Genomic DNA, 19,348 nt, shown 5'->3' with positions numbered 1-19,348 from the left:
AACTTGGTCTTGGGCTTAAAATATTTGGTTTTAAAATACGATCCGACTCCATTGTTTTCGTAGTGGTCTAATAAGCTCTGAAATTGTTACAATTCTGCAAATTCCTACAAAATAATACCAACTCTACAAAAACACTACAAAACATATATTAGTAATAAAAATAGCTCCGTAGAGCTCAAATAAGCACAAATATGACCGTGGAACGAGGAATAAAAATATATATAAAATAGACTCATCAGTTACCATGATGGTTCATCCCAACAAATGGAGCACATATCATTCCATATTTATTAGTTCTATAAGTTGTATCAAAAACCAACAAATCTCCAAAGTAATGATAATCTCTCATCATCCTACCATCACGCCAAAAAAAACTAACTAAAGCACCACTATCATCTTGTTCAAAATCGTAATAAAAATCTGCCTCATCCACATGTCTCTTGGCAAAATATTTAATCAATTGGTTACTATCACATCCTTCAATTTGGGCAGCTTTTTCAGATGACAATGCATTATACGCATCAGAAGCAGTAAAAGAAAGATTAAGAGATCCACCAACCTCCTTCTTTAGAACCCTCAAAGAATCAGTAACTTTGACTCCGCTCAATTTCATTGTTGAAATGAAAAGAAGTTGCTCTTTATTCACATCCCTTTGAGACCTTATCAAATGCCTTTTTTTTCAGGAGGAATCATATCATGATTATGAACCATTTCATGTCTTGTACATGTGTAGACCCCTAAATGATCAATATGAAACTGCACAAAAGCTAAACAACCAGTTCGATGATCCAACTTCTCATAAATCCTTTTATTCTTACACTTATTATCTTTGAATCCCTCATTACAACAAACAAATCTTTTCATCAAAAAAGAATCATCTCTTCTTCTCTTACACTTCCCAATTCGAATTCCAAAACCTTTCCTACAAGCATATTCATTATATGCTTCAAAAGCTTCATCTTCAGATTTAAATTCTTTATCCTTTAATTCAGACCTTTTCTGCTTCTAAATAAACAATATCATCCTTTTTCCACTGCACAAAGTTTTAATATAAAATTATAAATGATCATAAAGAGTTTCATGAATGAACAATAACAAATAAGTAAAATGTTCAATATTAAAACAACACATGATCAATTGCAAAAATTTCAGCACATAATATTTTAAACAATATCTTCATTATTTACCACTGCACATAATATCGATATAAAAATGTAAAAATAAATGATCAAAAATGACTTTGAGACTGAACATAAACAAATTAATAAGTACAAATAAGAAAACATAAATGATTAATTGAAAGTATAAAATTAATCTAAAAAATATACAACAAAAACACACAATTCTAAAACACAGAGAAAACAAAAGAAGCAACAAAATGTTCATACAAAGTATAACAATCGAAAAACGTTCATTATAATGTAAACAAAGTAGTAAATTCAAAAATCGAAGGTGAAGAATAATACATAAATTAAGTTCAAATAAACAGAGCATTATAACAGAACAAAGTAGAGATGATTAAAAATTGCGAAATTATGATCACAATTACTCACTTTGTTTTACCAACGAATCAACCAAACGAACTCCAGAACGAAACACACGCTCACAATCACGATCAAAATCAACGCAATCTCCAGATGCAGAATTCGCCATTGATGATCGGTAACAATTATCGAATTCGTAAAAAAAATCAAATGAAGAAGATGAAATAACGAGAGAAAAATGTAGATAAAAAATGGAGGTTGATCAATTGAAGAGAGAGAAAAAATAGGGTTTAAAATCATATATTTACATAGATTGAATAATAAGAAACAAAGAAAAAAGGAAAAAAGAGGAAGAAAGAAAAAAAATAAAGAAGGAAAGAATCGCAAAATGAAGCTGCACATGAGAACTCCACCCCAGCTACAAAACGACGTAGCTTAAGGGGGGTGTAGGGAACACACCCTACACTAGGGTGTAGGATAAAATTTTCACCTTATTTTTATAATTTGGGCCAACTATATTATTATTCAACTCCATAATTTTTATAAAGCCCAAACCTACCCTAAACAACCCTATACTATAAATACTCACTCAATCCCCAAAATTTGTCCACCCATAAGGTTAAGTGGTTAAGGTAAACAACATTCCCCTTTTCTTTTTCTTTTTTTCCTTTCTTTTTCCTTTTTCCCCTTTCTTTTCCTTTTCTTCTTTGTTTCACACAAGAGCCGCCACTCGGCACTGCCGCTGCCACCTCACTGCTGCCGCTGCTCCACCGCAGCTGTAATACCCCATATTTTCATACGTATTTTCTAATTAATTAATTAAGAATTATTTTATAAAAAGGGTATTTTAGTAAATTCATTATTTGGAGCCAAAATAATATTTGAATTTTTGGCGCCAAATATAAGTATTTAATCATTTGAATAATTAATTATTTTCGGATTTCTAAATTAATAATATAGGTTTAATTATCTTTTGTAAGGTCGGTCCATATTTTATTATACTAACTATTTCAAGAGAAATATCTAATATACATTATGTATTTAACTAATTTTATATTATCTAAAATATTTATTTATTCAATTAGTTTATTATTATTATTTTCATTTTTATATTAAAAAAAATAATAATAAAATAAATAAAATAATGGTGAAACGTGATTTGATCATGTTTTGAAGAGTGATTGTTATCACTTTAGTTTGTTAATTATTATATTTTAAATTAACCTCTACTTCTCTTCTTCATTATCTCATTTTGTTCATATATTTCTTCTCCCAACCATATGTATATCCATTAATATTTTCTTATCTTTTAACCCAACTATTAATCTAGACTTAATTTGATTCAAGTACCTTAACAACCCCAAAAACTTATCACATTTTCTAGTAATCATATCACACCTTAAGCTCTATTCTTTCTACACCCTCAACACTATAAATAGACCCTTAATTCTTCCCACTTATTCACACCAATTCTCTACTTTTCTTCTCCTCTTTTTATACAAATCATCCCGTTTATCTTTGAAGCCAATTTTCGGGCACTTCTGGTCAGTTTTTGGGGTATTGACGTTCCAAAGAAGATTGTTCCTCTCGAAAAATGTTTGAGGTTAGGCTCAATAATCACCCAATTTGGAGTTATATCAAAGGAGTTATAGCCTCTGCAAGTTCTGCCTATTCTTTCCAACACAAATCCAATTCTTCTCTTTTCCTTGGTTTCTTATCTTTTCTTATTCTCTTCTCTTATTCAATTATTATTATTATTATTATTATTATTATTATTATTATTATTATTATTATTATTATTATTATTATTATTATTATTATGGGGTATTTATAAATAATTATTATGAGTAGTTTTAATTATATAAAATCAGATTTTTAATAATGTTTATGTTGAAAGGTTCATGTACATATAGTTGGGAGGTTTTAATTTAATTATTTGTGATTATTTGTTAATCTTATATTGATTAAGGTTATATTTATTTGTAGGGTGTGTTCAATCAAGGTTCTTGAGGTTCTTTTTGTGTGGTTTTTCTAGCAAGGATCAAGGTACGTTTAGGTGGCTAGATACCTTTGAAAGTAATTGGTTTGAATAACATGTTTTACATGATTTGATTGGTGATTGAATTAAATTGATTTTGAAATAAATTATTTTGAAAATATTGATTTTAATAAAAGTATTTGAATGATTGATTTTTAAATCATGTTTTGAATGGTTTGGATTACCTATCGTGTTTAAATAATATTGGGAACTATTGGATATTAAAAGGATTTATTGAACCATTGAATTATTATTATTAATGCTTTATAAGCATGTTAGTAATCCCACTATGCGGATTTGGTTTATTGATAAGGCCTTGGACTTTGTATGACCGGGTCTTTCCTCAAGAATAGCCTTGTAAGATAAGGAGACTAGCTTGGGGGGTGTGCACAGTTGGGTGAGGAATTTGATTAAAAGGAATTGGTTCTTAATAAAGGAATTGGTTTTATTGAATCATTGGAATCAGTTTTGGAATAATGAATTTTGAATTTATTGGATTAATTATTGGAATTGGTTTTAAAAGTATGCTTGCGAATAAATTGAGTTTACACTATCTTGCACTTATCGTACTTAGCATATTTTGCTAATTCTTATTTTTTATTTGTTTTGGTTCGCCCTATTTACCGTAATGGTAAGCAGTGTTGACTATTTTCAGGTTGAGTCATGAATGTGCATATGGGAGTCTAGGGATTTGCTTCACCTAGTTTAGGAATGTTGGTCTTGTCTTTATTTTTAAGCACTCATAACAATGTTACTATTTTTGTAAGTATTAATAAAATAAAATTAAGTTTCTGCTGCAAGTTTTGCTGTTGAGTTAAGTAATTTGAGTAGCCTTGCATAATCACGCGACGATAATACGCCCAAGTTTATCTCTATGGTATAATTATACGTATTATACTAGTATTTCCGTAGAGGGAGATTTAGGGGTGTAATTTCCTCATTTAAAAGCCCAAACCTACCCTAAACTATAAATACTCACTCAATCCCCAAAATTTGTCCACCCAAAAGGTCAAGTGGTCAAGGTAAACAACATTCACCTTTTCTTTTTCTCTTTTTCCGTTCTTTTTCCTTTTTCCCCTTTCTTTTCCTTTTCTTCTTTGTTTCACACAGGAGCCGCCACTTGGCACCGCCGCTGCCACCTCACTGCTGCCGCTCCTCCACCGCAGCTGTCCGTCGGCGCCGCTGCAACCTCCGGCCAACAGCAGGCCGCCAGCCGCCAGCCACCACCCCTTTGGCTTGATTCCTCTCTTCCTTTTCCTATTTTTATTTATTATTTTAGTTTTAATTTTATTGGTTTCAAAATGATTAATTTAGTATCAAATCATGTTTTAATCGATTTAAAGATATAATTTCTAATTATTATTATTATGATTAATATTTTTAGATTTTGATATGATTAAAGTAAGGGTTTCTAATTTATTAAATACTTGATTTTTAGGGTTCTTATACAAATTAATTTGGGGCTGTTGTATACCTAATGATTTTATTGATTAATTGGGCATAAAAGTATGCTTCAATAAAGTTTTTAGGGGAGTTTTAATCAAATAATGTTGTTGGAATTTTATTTAAAGTAGTGGAATTGTGATTTTAATGGAAGGTTTAATTACCCATTAACAAAGAGTTTAATTAAGGGTTTAAAAATAATTTTCAGATTATTTTAAGTAGTCTAAAGTGAATTTAAGTTGCTGAAAATTGTGTATACAAGAGTAATTAATATAGTATTATTGTCCCTTTATGTAGGAGACTTGATTCGGGAATTGTTGTAGCGTAATCGGCTACTTTAAAGGCTTATTTGAGGTACGTTCGCGTACTTAGCATAATTATATTGATATAGTAGCATGCTGAATATGTTTGATTGATTAAAGTAGTATCATGCTAGGTTGGATTGGAAATTATGGTTTGGATGTCATTGGTGATTGGATTATGAAGCATGATTTATTTGTAATGGATTATTGAATGGAAAATAATGGTTTGGAATATTATTTATGAACCACATATTTATTTTCGGCATGTTAGAGAGCGTGTTTAATTAAACTAAATGTTTAATTTGGTTTGGAATATTGAAAAGGAATTTTATTATGGTTCATATAATTTTTATTGATGCTATAAGCATAAGGAAAGAGCTATATAAGTGTCTATGTACACGAGGAATAAATTGTATGTTGGTGCCTTAGTGCACTTGAGGTGTTTTTAACACCGAGGGATAGGATTTGTGGCAATTTATGCGTTTAAGGTGTCATTGGCACCGAGATAGAATTAAAAAGGATTAAACATTAAATATTTTGTGGTCGATAATTATTCAAGAATTAAATTGTTATATTTGGTTGATTGAATAGTTATTGTTGATTGAATGATTATGGTTTGAGAGTCATCACCAAGTTTAATAATTTGTAAATAACGTAAAGTGAAAGAGATTACGCACCAAAACTCTTGGAATGTATATACCTTGAGTATGAACATATGTGGGGAGTTATGGGGTTTTATATTTAACCATAACTTCTACTGGAGTACAGGAAGTTGCACATTCCTTATATTATTATTGTGCGTAGGAATTCCGCCACCTATGTGTGGTTATTGATGCTGGCACGGTTAGCTCCCGTGTCAGTAACCTCAATTTATTTGGGGGAGGTTAGGGGGAAACCCGTTCGATACGTAATCAAAGCTAAATAAATTATGTAGTTGTCTAGTTGAGAAGTTTTGTTGGATGTTTTATGATTGAAAAACATATGCAACAAGGTAAGTTGTGCGTTAATAGGTAAATGCATGTTAGTGTGTTAATTACGCTTATGTACTCAGCTTTGCTGATTATGTGTTTTATGTGTTTGTTGTCTTTGTCTTTATCTTGAGCCTATGATGACCCATTTTTAATGAAGAGTAGTGGAAATAAGTAGATATAGGCTTTTCAGGTGATGAAGCATATTCATGAACGGGTATGAGTGAAGAGAAAATCATGCTATTTTCTATAAGTGTATGATGTGTTATTACTTTATTTATTTATGACGTTATTATTATACGTGGCCAACAAAAAGGTTTTGAGTTCGGTTTGGTTTTTAATAAGGGCCTATAGTGGTTCCAAGTTGTAGGTTGATTTTATTTTATATCGTTTGACTTTGGTTTGACTTTACTTTCGTTGATTGACTTTTTAAGTTAACTTGATTTGAATGGTTTTGAAATTAGTCTTCCGCTGTGTGTCTTTGATAGTTACCCTAACCGTTTTCACGGTGGCGGTAATTCTTAGATATTTCTATTTAAAATTTTTAAAAGAGCAAAACAGGTGTTGTAGGGAATATTTCAAGCATTACCCCAAACTTGAACCCCACTGTGATCATACACTAAAGTACGGTGGCGTCCAAAGGGAAGGAAGCTAGAGCAAAAGAGTCGCCAACAAGTTTTAGGAACTTGTAAACCGTTCACAGGGTGAAGGTTACACCCCTTAACGATCCAGAAGATCGTTAACTCCAATAGGTCTGGAACCATGACTGAAAGTTCGGGGATGAAGGTACAAATCCAACCTAAAAGAGATTGAACCTACCCTAATAATAGGCCTCTACTTTATTCTTCTCGTATTCATGTGCGCTTTCTGACTAACATGCAATCATTAGGTTTACCTTAAACATGTTTATTTATGTTGGTTGAATATTAATGCACAAATAAAACTATTATTGGCGATCACTTGAATTATAATCAAATTAACCCTAAACAAGATTATTAATTATCTTATTAAGTGTGATTACAAGTACTTCTTGGAAATAAAGAAAGGAAATTCAAAGGGTCAGATATGAGCGCCCGATCGGGCGCCCGACCGAGCGAGACCGCCTGATCGGGCACGAGAAGAGTCGTAAAATTCTGGAGTTCCTTCGCCCGACCGGGCAAGCTTCTCCCGATCGGGCGCCCGACCTGGCGCTTGACCGGGCGAGCCCCGCCCGATCGGGCGCGTGTTTGTCCGTTGGACTCCAACGATTCCCTTGGATACATCTTCTTGTTTGATTTCTTGTAACCCCCCATTTAAGAGGTTGATTATGGTGTTCTTAATCACCATAATATTTCTGATTTTCTCTTCTTTGTTCATAGAAGATTCCTCCGTGATCTTTCATCTTCTTCATTCATCTCTATAAACTGGAGGATGTTTTCTGATTTTGATATATATAAGAAATACTTATCAAACACAAGCTTGCTTAAACACATACTCTATATTGGGCATAAGTTACTTGGCTCCAACCTTCCACCCAAAAGTGCATTTGTGTGGATGTGGTGTGTTAACCTTAGGGAATGTGTCGGCGAATACAATAGTGCACCTCGGTTGCGCCGGAATTTCGTTTTCAAGTCAGTGATTTGCATCACGACACACCGTACTCTTTCATTGTCTCAAGATCATCTTTTCAATCTTCTTATTTTAGAATATAGCCTTGAAAATACTTCTTATATTACAACAGTACCAATTCCATTTAAACATGCATAAAATGCGTGATCAAGTAATAACAATAAATAATATAATCAAGTAACATAATAATAATAATATTCATAGCAATAATTAACACAATCATAATAATGTTAAAGTATAATATTAATAACAAGATCCTATGTATGATACTAACAAGATTAATAACAAACCCTAGCATGTCACTAAACAATAAAAATCAAGGCTTTAGCCCTAACATGATACTAACATGATATTAGGAAAGAAGATGGGAAACATTCTTTTAATCATACTTGATATTAGGAATTTTTAGTTGTTACCCTAAACATGATACTAGGAAGTAATAAAACATTCTAACATGATACTAGGAATCAAAATAATAATCTAAGCGTGATTTCTATATCATAATATCAATAAAACAATTAAAGCACTTACTTGGATGTCTCGTACCTCTTTCTAATAACAAAATACACACGTTAATAACTTCAAGGAAAATATAAAATCAAAGAATTAAATTACATAATTGAAATAGAGATTAGGGACCAAACCCTCATAAAGCGAAGGCAACTTCGAATTATGCTAGGTGTGTCTAGATCTTGTGAATGCGGAATTTTGTATTTGAGAAAAGGTAGTTTAGAAAAGAGAGAGAGAGTAATCAAGAATTTCTTGATGAGAGTTGGTGAGAATTAGATGAGAATAATTGATGATTAAAAACAAAGGTTTTAGGAGGCTATTTATAGAGAAAATCAGTCGGATATGATAAAAAACGAATCAGAGTTTTGAAAAGAATAAAACACGACGTTGTCACCAAACACGCGCCTGTCGCCAGACGCCAGGTCTGTCGCCAAGCGACAGACGTGTCGTACGACGCTGCAATCAATCTTTCCACGCGTTTTTATATTTTGATAAAATTTAAGCGTACGAGAGTATAAAACCGTAATTTCCTTAAAAACACTTCTTTTATTCTAATTAAAACTCTTAAAAGTCAATTTATCAATGCTAATTAAATTAGGATTCAAAAGAACCTTCTAGAAGATTCTAGAAGACTATAATCAATCCTAATCGCATTAGGAATGATAAATAAATAATAGGCCCTCCTCTAGATCATTGGGTCGTATTTAAAAGTCCAACTGGGCCCAATTCAATAATTTGGCCATTTTCTTAAAATAAGTTTTAAAAAACAGAGAGAAAGAAAATAATTAAAAACTAACCGCAACACTAGACTTTCCACATTTTCACTTCATTCGATTATGATTTGACGTGAAAGGTATTCATCACCAGGTTTGGTTTTGGGGAGACACAAATGGGTGTCTACAGAAGCCCTCACTTTGACTGAGTTTGGAGAAACGCAAGTTTCTGATAGGTTGTCGTTCACCTGTCAAAAATAAATTCCTAACAAAACCAATTAACAATGTAGTAGGGTAAGTAGGGTCGAAACCACAGAGAGACGGTTATTCAATCTAACTTCTAAAGTATGGAGAAACTAAACTATGTCACGAAATTGGGATAGAAAAATAGTCTAAATTAAAATAGAAATAAAACAATTAATAAAAAGACCTAGGGTTATGGTTCACCATGTTTATAGCTCTAAATCTATCAAATATCAATAACAATTCAATCAATCAATTATCTAGAGCAATTGCTAAGCCTACAATCGGGTCTTAACGCTCTCAATTCAACATATGCAGTACGATCGCTAACATAATCAGAATTGCTAATTGTAGGGAAGCATCTAAAAGTAAGATCTTTTGATTCAAACTCTTATTAACATGAATTAATCAAACAATTGATCAGGTTGTAAGATTAACAATAAAACACTATCAATTAGAGAAATTAATAATCAAAATATTAAAAACATCAATCAAGATTCATTGTATAAACATGGATTCCCAAACCCTAGAAATAAACTACTTTATCATGAAATAAATAATAAAAACTAAATCTAATGAAGAAAGCATAATAAAAATAAAGAAATAAAATTACCTCTATAAATTAAAGTAAGAAATTAAAGAACAAATCCATGGAGGAATCCATGGACATGAAAAACTAGGGCTAAGGAGAAAACTAAAACGAACGTAAAATAAAAGGTATAAAAAGGCATAAGGGAAAAATAATATCCCTTAAGTATTTATAATATCCTAAAACTAATCTAAAGATAATTAAAATAAAGATAAAAGATAAGAAAAATAAATTAATAAAAGTGATCCAATGGTTGATTGATTGAAAGAATCGTAGTCGATGAAGACTTGTGAAGACGTGAAGGTGAAGCCCAAAGACGAGGCATGTTGCTGCTGCACACGCTTGAACCAGCGGGCGCTGGGTACCAAGCAGGCTGACCAGTAGCTCCTCCATATGTTGCTCGTCGAGCTGCGGGCGCTGGTTGTCCGCTGGTTAGCAGGGTCTTCTTTCAGGAGCTATATGTCACGTTTTAGGAAGCTTATAGGGGCGTGTGACCTATCGTTGGAAATCTCTTCAAGTCTAGTTTCCAACGCAATTTGAATCACTTCAATCAAATATGTAGAAATCAAGTTATGATCAAAAGAGTGAGAAAAGGTCTATATTGACCCTTTGCAAACCATCGTTTTTCTTCGTTTCTAACTCAAATTCAATTCCGAAAAGTGCATAACGACCCTTGTGGATGCTATATTAATTCCTCATGCATATAAATCTCGAAATAAACATCCATGAACATGGGATCTTCAATTAATAAACTCAATTCATCGGCTTTCATCTAATTATCATCCGAATCAACTCCAAACACTTTGAAAGCGTCTAAATGATCACTGAAATCACCTGGAACATTAAGAAAAACATAAACGGAGCGTAATAGATTACAAAACAAACAACTTATGCATTTACAACCTAAAAAGCGACAAAAAGACCTAAAAAGCAACTATAAACTTAGCATAAACGTGCCTACAATTCCTATATAAATGTGATTTATCAGTTTCGAAGACAAAAGTCAAAGTATTGATAGGGACGGAGAATGATTCAGAACGTTCTGTGATCCTAAATCATTCTTGTAACGTCGATACCTGCAAACTAGCATTAGTTAAAACAGATAAGAGAGTTAAGAAACGCGTATCTTGTACCGTCGAGCACACGTCTGAGTTGTTGCTGCATTTGTCGTTGTGAAAACCTTCCACAAGCTAGGTAACGCCATCTTGCTATTTTAATGTTGATATGTCCACGCGTCTTTGAACAAAGAGCTCTGAATGATATGCCCACGCGTCTCTGAGCAAAGAGCTTATATTGTTTGACGATCTTCCTCAAGCTAGGGGATACCGCCTAAAGACTGCTACGCGCTGTAACTGCCTCCAATTAATATTATCGAAGATTGCTTCGCCTGAAACGACCTTCAGTTGTTGCGATAATATTCCGAAGAAAATTACCGAAGATCAATGCTTGTCGATCCTTGATGCTGCTTGAATTTTGCTGTTGATGCTTTGGGTGATGACAATCCTCTTTTCTTTGGGAATAGTTGCCAACTCAACTCTTGTATGATGTATGACAATCCGATTTAGGGAAATTTGTCAATGCCACGTAACAACCATCCTAGGAAATGTTGATACGATGAAGCGACAATCTGTATCTCGAAAAATTTGCCAAAATCCAAATTTGGGAAAAGTTGCCAATGCTTCGTAAAAATCTATCATAAGAACTTTGCTACGAACGACAATCCACATCTTGGAATATAACTCTTGAAAGCAATCCACTTTGGAAATTTGTCAATGCTATGCGACAATCCTTTTAGGAAAATATTGCCACTATTGATAATCCGCATCGTGGAATATTTGCGAAAAAGAGCCGCTCGGCAATCCACTTCGGGAAAATTTGCCACTTACTGAAATGAATGACAATCCACGTTGAGGAACCTTTGCCGAAATTTATGATGAGTGGAGACCTACGACAATCTTTTAGGAAATTTTGCCATCGGGAACTATGTGTATGACAATCCAATCTCAGAAAACTTGCCAGAGATGACAATCCGAACTTGGAAAAATTTGCCAAATAGAGAAGGAGCACGAAAATCCACGCTTGGAAACTTTGCCAGAGATGACAATCCAATCTCGGAAAAATTGTCGTTGAAGAAGATGCGCGACAATCCATATTTGGAAATATTGTCAGTTGGGGATGACAATCCAATCTTGGAAAAATTGTCGTATAAGTGCTTGCTTTTGAACCGATGCCTTGGTGCTTGTAATGAGCCAATGCTTAGGCGCTTAAGCTAAGTGAGACGATCATCGTCAGGTCAATCACTTACTGCGATTGTAATCGAGCCGACTATTAATCATGTCAATTTGCTTATAGGGGCTAACTGGCGTACCAAGGAACCCCGAAATTGTTGTAAGAGGTCCGCATAATCTAATATGGGGGCCACGCATCGTGTCACCATACTGGTGCCTGTTGGAAGACTCTGGCTCCATAGTTTTCTTCTGTCGCCAGGCGACAGCCTTGTCGTCTGGCGCTGGATTCGGGTCATCCTTATTTTGCCTTTCCTGCTGCTGTTCGTTGATCGGTTTCACTTCGAACTTTGAACTTGGTCGTTTCCTTTCAACTAAATATGCTCAAATCTTTTGTAAACTAAATCTCTTCATCTCTATGTAATTTTGCTCAAACTCCTCTCATCTTGGAAGAATTACATGTATCATATTTGCCGTTTTTCAAAAAAAATCAGAGAATGTCCTCGCTTGCTGTGCATTTATATTTTTTACTATAGGACTTTGCTCATCTTTCTTTAGGGTTAACCTAAGACTTAGTGTTACTTGACTCATTGACTTGACATGACTCAAGGTATGACGACTCACTTCATGTGACTTGTGTGTGCGGAGTGTTAACTCGATATGATAACACGACATGACTCAATGTATACATGACTCGTGTGTGCATTGTAATGTGATTATGCGACTCGAAAATGAAAAAAAGAAAAAATTTTCCGTCATTTTTGTGGAGGGTACTGACTTTCTTCCGTCATTTTTGTGGAGGGTACCGACTTTCTCCCGAATAAGAAACACGCGAAAAAGAAAGAAGTGAAGTTTTTGAAGGTGTATGTTGAATGAGCTTAATCCGTTAACGTTGTCTCTCACATTACAAGGATTGTAACATCTTAGACTATCCTAGTTGACTCGATAATGAAAAGTAATTAGGTGACTTAGGCGCGGAGGCTAAGTACTTCATACTTTGTGATGCAATGATGATTGATGTTGATATGACAAGGCATGCTTCAGCGTTATGTTAAGATTTCATGACAAAGGTTCCTAAAGGAAGTATATTTGGTCATGTATCTGTGATGTGTGTGAAAGTGACACTAAAGTTAGGTCGCAAAGGCTAAGTGTATGGAAAATATTTTGAAGAGAGTCAAATAGTGGTGACTCTTAGGCTTGGTAGGCTAATAATGTAAGGATCAAGCCCCTAAGTCTAGCTCTAAGTGAAAAAGGATGAGCATATGAGATCCCTTGATATGATCATTTATTAAAGTAGATATGAATGAATGAATTTTTATTACGGTCGCACCTCGATGTGAGGTTGCCTACATATCCGTTAGGAATCAGGTCGAACGTAGCTCTAGCCGAACCTCGCACAAGTGTGTATACCTCAAAAAGGTCTTTTTAAGGGTTGTAACGTGGTTAGGCTAAAGGTTTTAAGAAGAAGGGGATAAAGGCTCAAGATACTCGATAAGCCCCCAAGGTGTGCAACCTTGCTTTTGAATCTTTATAGTTTTATGCTTGAGGTTTCTCACTTTTGAGCTCTTTTTTCTTTTGCTTTAGCATTTATTTTATTTTTATAAGTGTAGGCAATCGCGATCATGCGGTCTATCACTCACTTGACATTCATGTTTCTCAGGCATGATACAGAGCACCCGATAAGAAACGCAATCTGAGACGTGTTCATATCAAAGACATGTTCATGTCAAAGACATTGGAACACTTGCCCTTTTGTACACTTTTATTGTTTTTTCTATTTTATTTATTTTGATCTTTTGAATTTTTGAGCTCTATGTAAAACCACTTAAGCTTTCATATTTAGAATTTGCATAAGTTGCACACCATCCCATACCCAGGTTAGGTAGATGTGGGTTGAAGAAAGAAAGGTCTATCGTTAGACGAGGCGCAAAGTGGTTTATCAAAAAAGGATGTATATTTGAAGGGTAAAAGATGATATGATATGGCTACAAAGGGTGCCTAAAATCACTGGTATACCTTGTGCTTAATTCGGGTTTTTTTTTTTTTTTTTTTTTTTTTTTTTTTTTTTTTTTTAAGGGAAATGCACTGATCATATGCAAGAAAATAAATGCTCATTTTTATTAAAGGGAAAAAGAAAAAACTTACAAAATAAATCTAAGGGAAAAGAAAGGTGCCTATGCTAAACTTTATTGGGGAAATGAAGAATGAAAAATAAATAGAAAAGAGGTCGTGAAATCTTGTTTTTGATGCTCGCCTCTTGTCTTGTGTCGTTTGCTTCATCGTCACCCAGTCATCTTGCTAGCTAGAGGTAATGGGATCTTGTTTGCTTCTATGAGATCTTGAATGAGATTATGAAACATGTAGCATTCATCAGTGGTATGACCATTTCCTTGATGGTACTTGCAATAGGAATTGGGATCCCATCTTGAAGATCGCTTTTCTGGCGTTGGATCCTCGGTAGGGCCAATAGGTTTGATTAATCCTCGATCGTAGAGACGATCAAAAGCAACATCATAGGTCATTCCAATGGGTGTGAACTCTCTCCTGGGTTTCTTTTTATATCCTTGATTATCCATAGCTAAGACACCGTTATGGTCAAAGGTACTAACATTGTTACTAAAGTGGGCGTTTTCGGAAGAAGAAGGATTGTCGTTCTTCTTTCTTTTCCAGCCACCGTGGTTACTATTGTTAGTAGCTTTTTTCTTTGCGAGGTCATCTTCGATCCCAATACCGATATCATAGACGGCCTTGAAAGTATTCAAATTATGTTGATATTTTAAATGCTTCGAATACTTCTCTTGGAGATTCTTGATAAACATCCTCACATATTCTTTTTCGGAGGGCACCTCGATCATCTTAGCGGAAGTTTCCCTCCACTTATTAAAGAAAGAAGTAAAGCCTTCATTCTATTTTTGTCTTAGCATCTCAAGTTGTCTATAATTAGTTTTGACTTGAATATTACATTTATATCTATCAATGAAAGCGTTTACAATAGCATCCCAAGTAGAAGTTTTCTCTTTATCAAGAGAAAAGAACCATTGTTGACAAACGGTTTCAAGAGATAAGGAAAATAGAGAATGAAATACTTTCCTATCAATCCCTTTAATTTTAATTATAGTTTCAAAGGCTCTTAAGTGGAAATAAGGATTATCTGTTGCCTTGAACTTAGGGATGTCAGTGGCATTGAACTTCTGCGGAAGAAGCTCCTTGTCCACCGAGACCCCTTGTGAACTAATGCCCTGGAACTTATAGCCATTGGATATTTTGCTCAAGCTTTCTTGCATGAGCTCCATTTGTTGTTGTTTCACAGGGTCATTGATTTAGAGTGTTAAAGTCTTCAACACCTCAGTCATGTCTGCCATTTGCTTCTTAAGCTCATTGACTTCTTCTTGACTTGCCATTATCTTCTTAGCTTTCCGTTTCTGACTCACTGGTTTATCAAAAGGTTAAACTTGAATGAAGGTGTTGTCCTTGATTAATCGCCCTTCTCTCCTTGACCAAGTAATGTGGAAAGGGAAATTAGGGATATTCATTGTTAATTATTTGACTCAAACTCTATTCAACACGCAATAGATGGAAGGAGGTTGGATGAATGAATATTGTGATATAGGGAAAACCCGTAGAGAATGGAAAGATGATGTAGATGGAGAGATATGAAAGAATTAGGAATAGAATGTACCCCCAACTTAAATGACGGAATAAACCGACTCATGCATGGACCTAAGACATGGTCATGGTGACTATATAAAGTGTGGTCTAACACTAGTGAGTGTATGTGACATGTTAAGATTCTCATGTAAGACCATGCTGCTAGACTATGTGACTAGACTCGATTAAGGACTTAACAAAGGTATTGTTAATGACAAAATAATCGAACTAATTAGCAAACTGTTTAATTAGACTCGTGGTGATAACTCTAGTAAAATGCTGAACTGTCGCCAAAGCAACAGGACTGTCGCTGCACTCTGCAGTGCAACGCCAGACGACAGAGGTGTCGCTCGGCGTTGCACAGCAGCGTGTGGCGCTGCAGCCCAAATCGTGGTGCCATTATTGGAGCATTAATCTGGGACTGCTTTCAGTATTTTTACTCTACGGGACATGCCTAAAGTCGTACTAAGTCAATTCAGGTTAAATTATTAGACTTTAATTATTCAAATAATTAATTAATTATGCAAAGTCCTTTTAGTCATTAATCAGTTTATTTAGACTTAAACATGAGTCAAACAAACGGTTAGGAAAAAACACATAGAACATGCACAACAAATAATGCACAATTAGTCAAGTAGGCATAATATGATGCAATGAGTTTACAACCTAACCATGGCTCTAGTTCTCTAAAGTTCGGGATATGGTTCAGTCAAAGAGGATCCATGGTTATGAGTTCGGATGCACCGCGCGGAAGCCTTACCTTTTGAAGGGTTGGCGTGAGTGGATGGGACCCCGCGAGTTAAAAACTCGCTTCCATGGTTTGGTGAACTCAACATTCTCGGATGTACCCTTTGTTGCACAGAGCGTTCAATCAGGTAGATGGAGCATGAATTCCCAGAGGGTTATGTCCATATGTAGAACACATATGGGTTTCAGAAAAGTGAGAAAAACTCAATCAGGAAGTAGAATCGAGCAAACAACGCTAGAACTGGTGAAAATTAGAACTTATATTTCTGGCTCGGTAGTGGAAGAACGCAACGCCAACCAACAGAGTCCGTCGCCGCAATATAGCTCTGTCGCCTGGCGACAGAGCCACATCATCGACGACAGGCTCTGTTTTCTAAACGCCAGTTCCTACATGCCTCAGTAGCTTTCTGTGTTCGATAAAATTTTTCAGTTTTTCGCAGCATTATTTCGATCCTAGTTGTGAAAGATATTCCTCAAGTTTCCTACATTTAAAAATCATATGTTTTTAACTCATTAAGGATGGTCTTTCCAATGAGATCTTTTCTATGCATATGATAATAAGGTTAATCAAAATTACGCACACGATATACTTAGAACGTTTCGAGTCTCATCCACTCATTCTAAATCATTGCCGAAATAAATTTCAAGGGAATATTTAAAGCATTTCCCCAAACTTGAACCCCACTGTGATCATACACTAAAGTACGGTGGCGTCCAAAGGGAAGGAAGCTAGAGCAAAAGAGTCGCCAACAAGTTTTAGGAACTTGTAAACCGTTCACAGGGTGAAGGTTACACCCCTTAACGATCTAGGAGATCGTTAACTCCAATTGGTCTGGAACCATGACTGAAAGTTCGGGGGATGAAGGTACAAATCCAACCTAAAAGAGATTGAACCTGCCCTAATAATATGCCTCTACTTTATTCTTCTCGTATTCATGTACGCTTTCTGACTAACATGCAATCATTAGGTTTACCCTAAACATGTTTATCTATGTTGGTTGAATATTAATGCACAAATAAAACTATTATTGGCGATCACTTGAATTATAATCAAATTAACCCTAAACAAGATTATTAATTATATATCTTATTAAGCGTGATTACAAGTACCAATTCCCTTTAAACATGCATAAAAGGCGTGATCAAGCAACAACAATAAATAATATAATCAAGCAACATAATAATAATAATAGTATTCATAGCAATAATTAACATAATCATAATAATGTTAAAGCATAATATTAATAATAAGATCCGAGGCATGATACTAACAAGATTAATAACAAACCCTAGCATGTCACTAAACAATAAAAATCAAGGCTTTAGCCCTAACATGATACTAACATGATATTAGGAAAGAAGATAGGAAGCATTCTTTTAATCATACTTGATATTAGGAATTTTTAGTTGTTACCCTAAACATGATACTAGGAATCAAAATAACAATCTAAGCATAACTTCTATATCATAATATTAATAAAACAATTAAAGCACTTACTTGGATGCCTTGTACCTCTTCCTAATAACAAAATACACATGTTAGTAACTTCAAGGAAAATATAAAATCAAAGAATTAAATTAAATAATTGAAATGGAGATTAGGGACCAAACCCTCATAAAGCGAAGGCAACTTCGAATTATGTTAGGTTTGTTTAGATCTTGTGAATGCGGAATTTTGTATTTGAGAAAAGGTAGTTTAGAAAAGAGAGAAAGAGTAATCAAGAATTTCTTGATGAGAGTTGGTGAGAATTAGATGAGAAGAATTGATGATTAAAAATGGTTGTTTTAGGAGGCTATTTATAGAGAAAATCAGCCGGATCTAAAAAAAACGAATCAGAGTTTCGAAAAGAATAAAACACGACGCTGTCACCAAACACGCGCCTGTCACCAGACGCCAGGTCTGTCGCCAAGTGACAGACGTGTCGTACGACGCTGCAATCAATCTTTCCACGCGTTTTTATATTTTGATAAAAATTTAAGCGTACGAGAGGGTAAAACTGTAATTTCATTAAAAACACTTCTTTTATTCTAATTAAAACTCTTAAAATTCAATTTATCAATGCTAATTAAATTAGGATTCAAAAGAACCTTCTAGAAGACTATAATCAATCCTAATCGCATTAGGAATGATAAATCAATAATAGGCCCTCCTCTAGATCATTGGGCCGCATATAAAAATCAAACCGGGCCCAATTCAGTAATTTGGCCACTTTCTTAAAATAAGTTTTCAAAAACAGAGAGAAAGAAAAGAATTAAAAACTAACTGCAACACTAGACTTTCCACACTTTCACTTCATTCGATTATGATTCGACATGAAAGGTACTCATCACCGGGTTTGGTTTTGGGGAGACACAAATGGGTGTCTACACCTGTAGACACCCATTTGTGTCTCCCCAAAACCAAACCCGGTGATGAGTACCTTTCGCGTCGAATAATAATCGAATGAAACGAAAGTGTGGAAAGGTCTAGTGTTGCGGAAAGTTTTTTATTTCTTTTCTCTTCTCTCTGTTTTTTTGAAAACTTTATTTTAAGAAAACAGCCAATCCAGTTTGGTTGGTCCATGATATGGGTCCAATAGTGGTGTAGTTGGATGGGGCTTGCAAAGACCTTTCCAACGATATATTATAAGCCCAATTCCGATGAATATTGAGGAAGTTATGGCCAATTTACTAAACTGGGCCCGATTTGAGCTTTAAGTACGGCCCAATGATCTAGGGGAGGGCCTAATATGATTTATCATTCCTAATGTAATTAGGAATGGTTTTGGTCTTCTAGAACATTCTAGAAGGTTTTATCATTCTTAATTCAATTAGGATTCTTCAGAGTTTT

The sequence above is a fragment of the Chenopodium quinoa genome, unplaced genomic scaffold (genome assembly GCF_001683475.1).
Source record: "Chenopodium quinoa cultivar QQ74 unplaced genomic scaffold, ASM168347v1, whole genome shotgun sequence".
Classification (NCBI taxonomy): domain Eukaryota; kingdom Viridiplantae; phylum Streptophyta; class Magnoliopsida; order Caryophyllales; family Amaranthaceae; genus Chenopodium; species Chenopodium quinoa.
Note: the sequence above shows the minus strand (reverse complement) of the source record.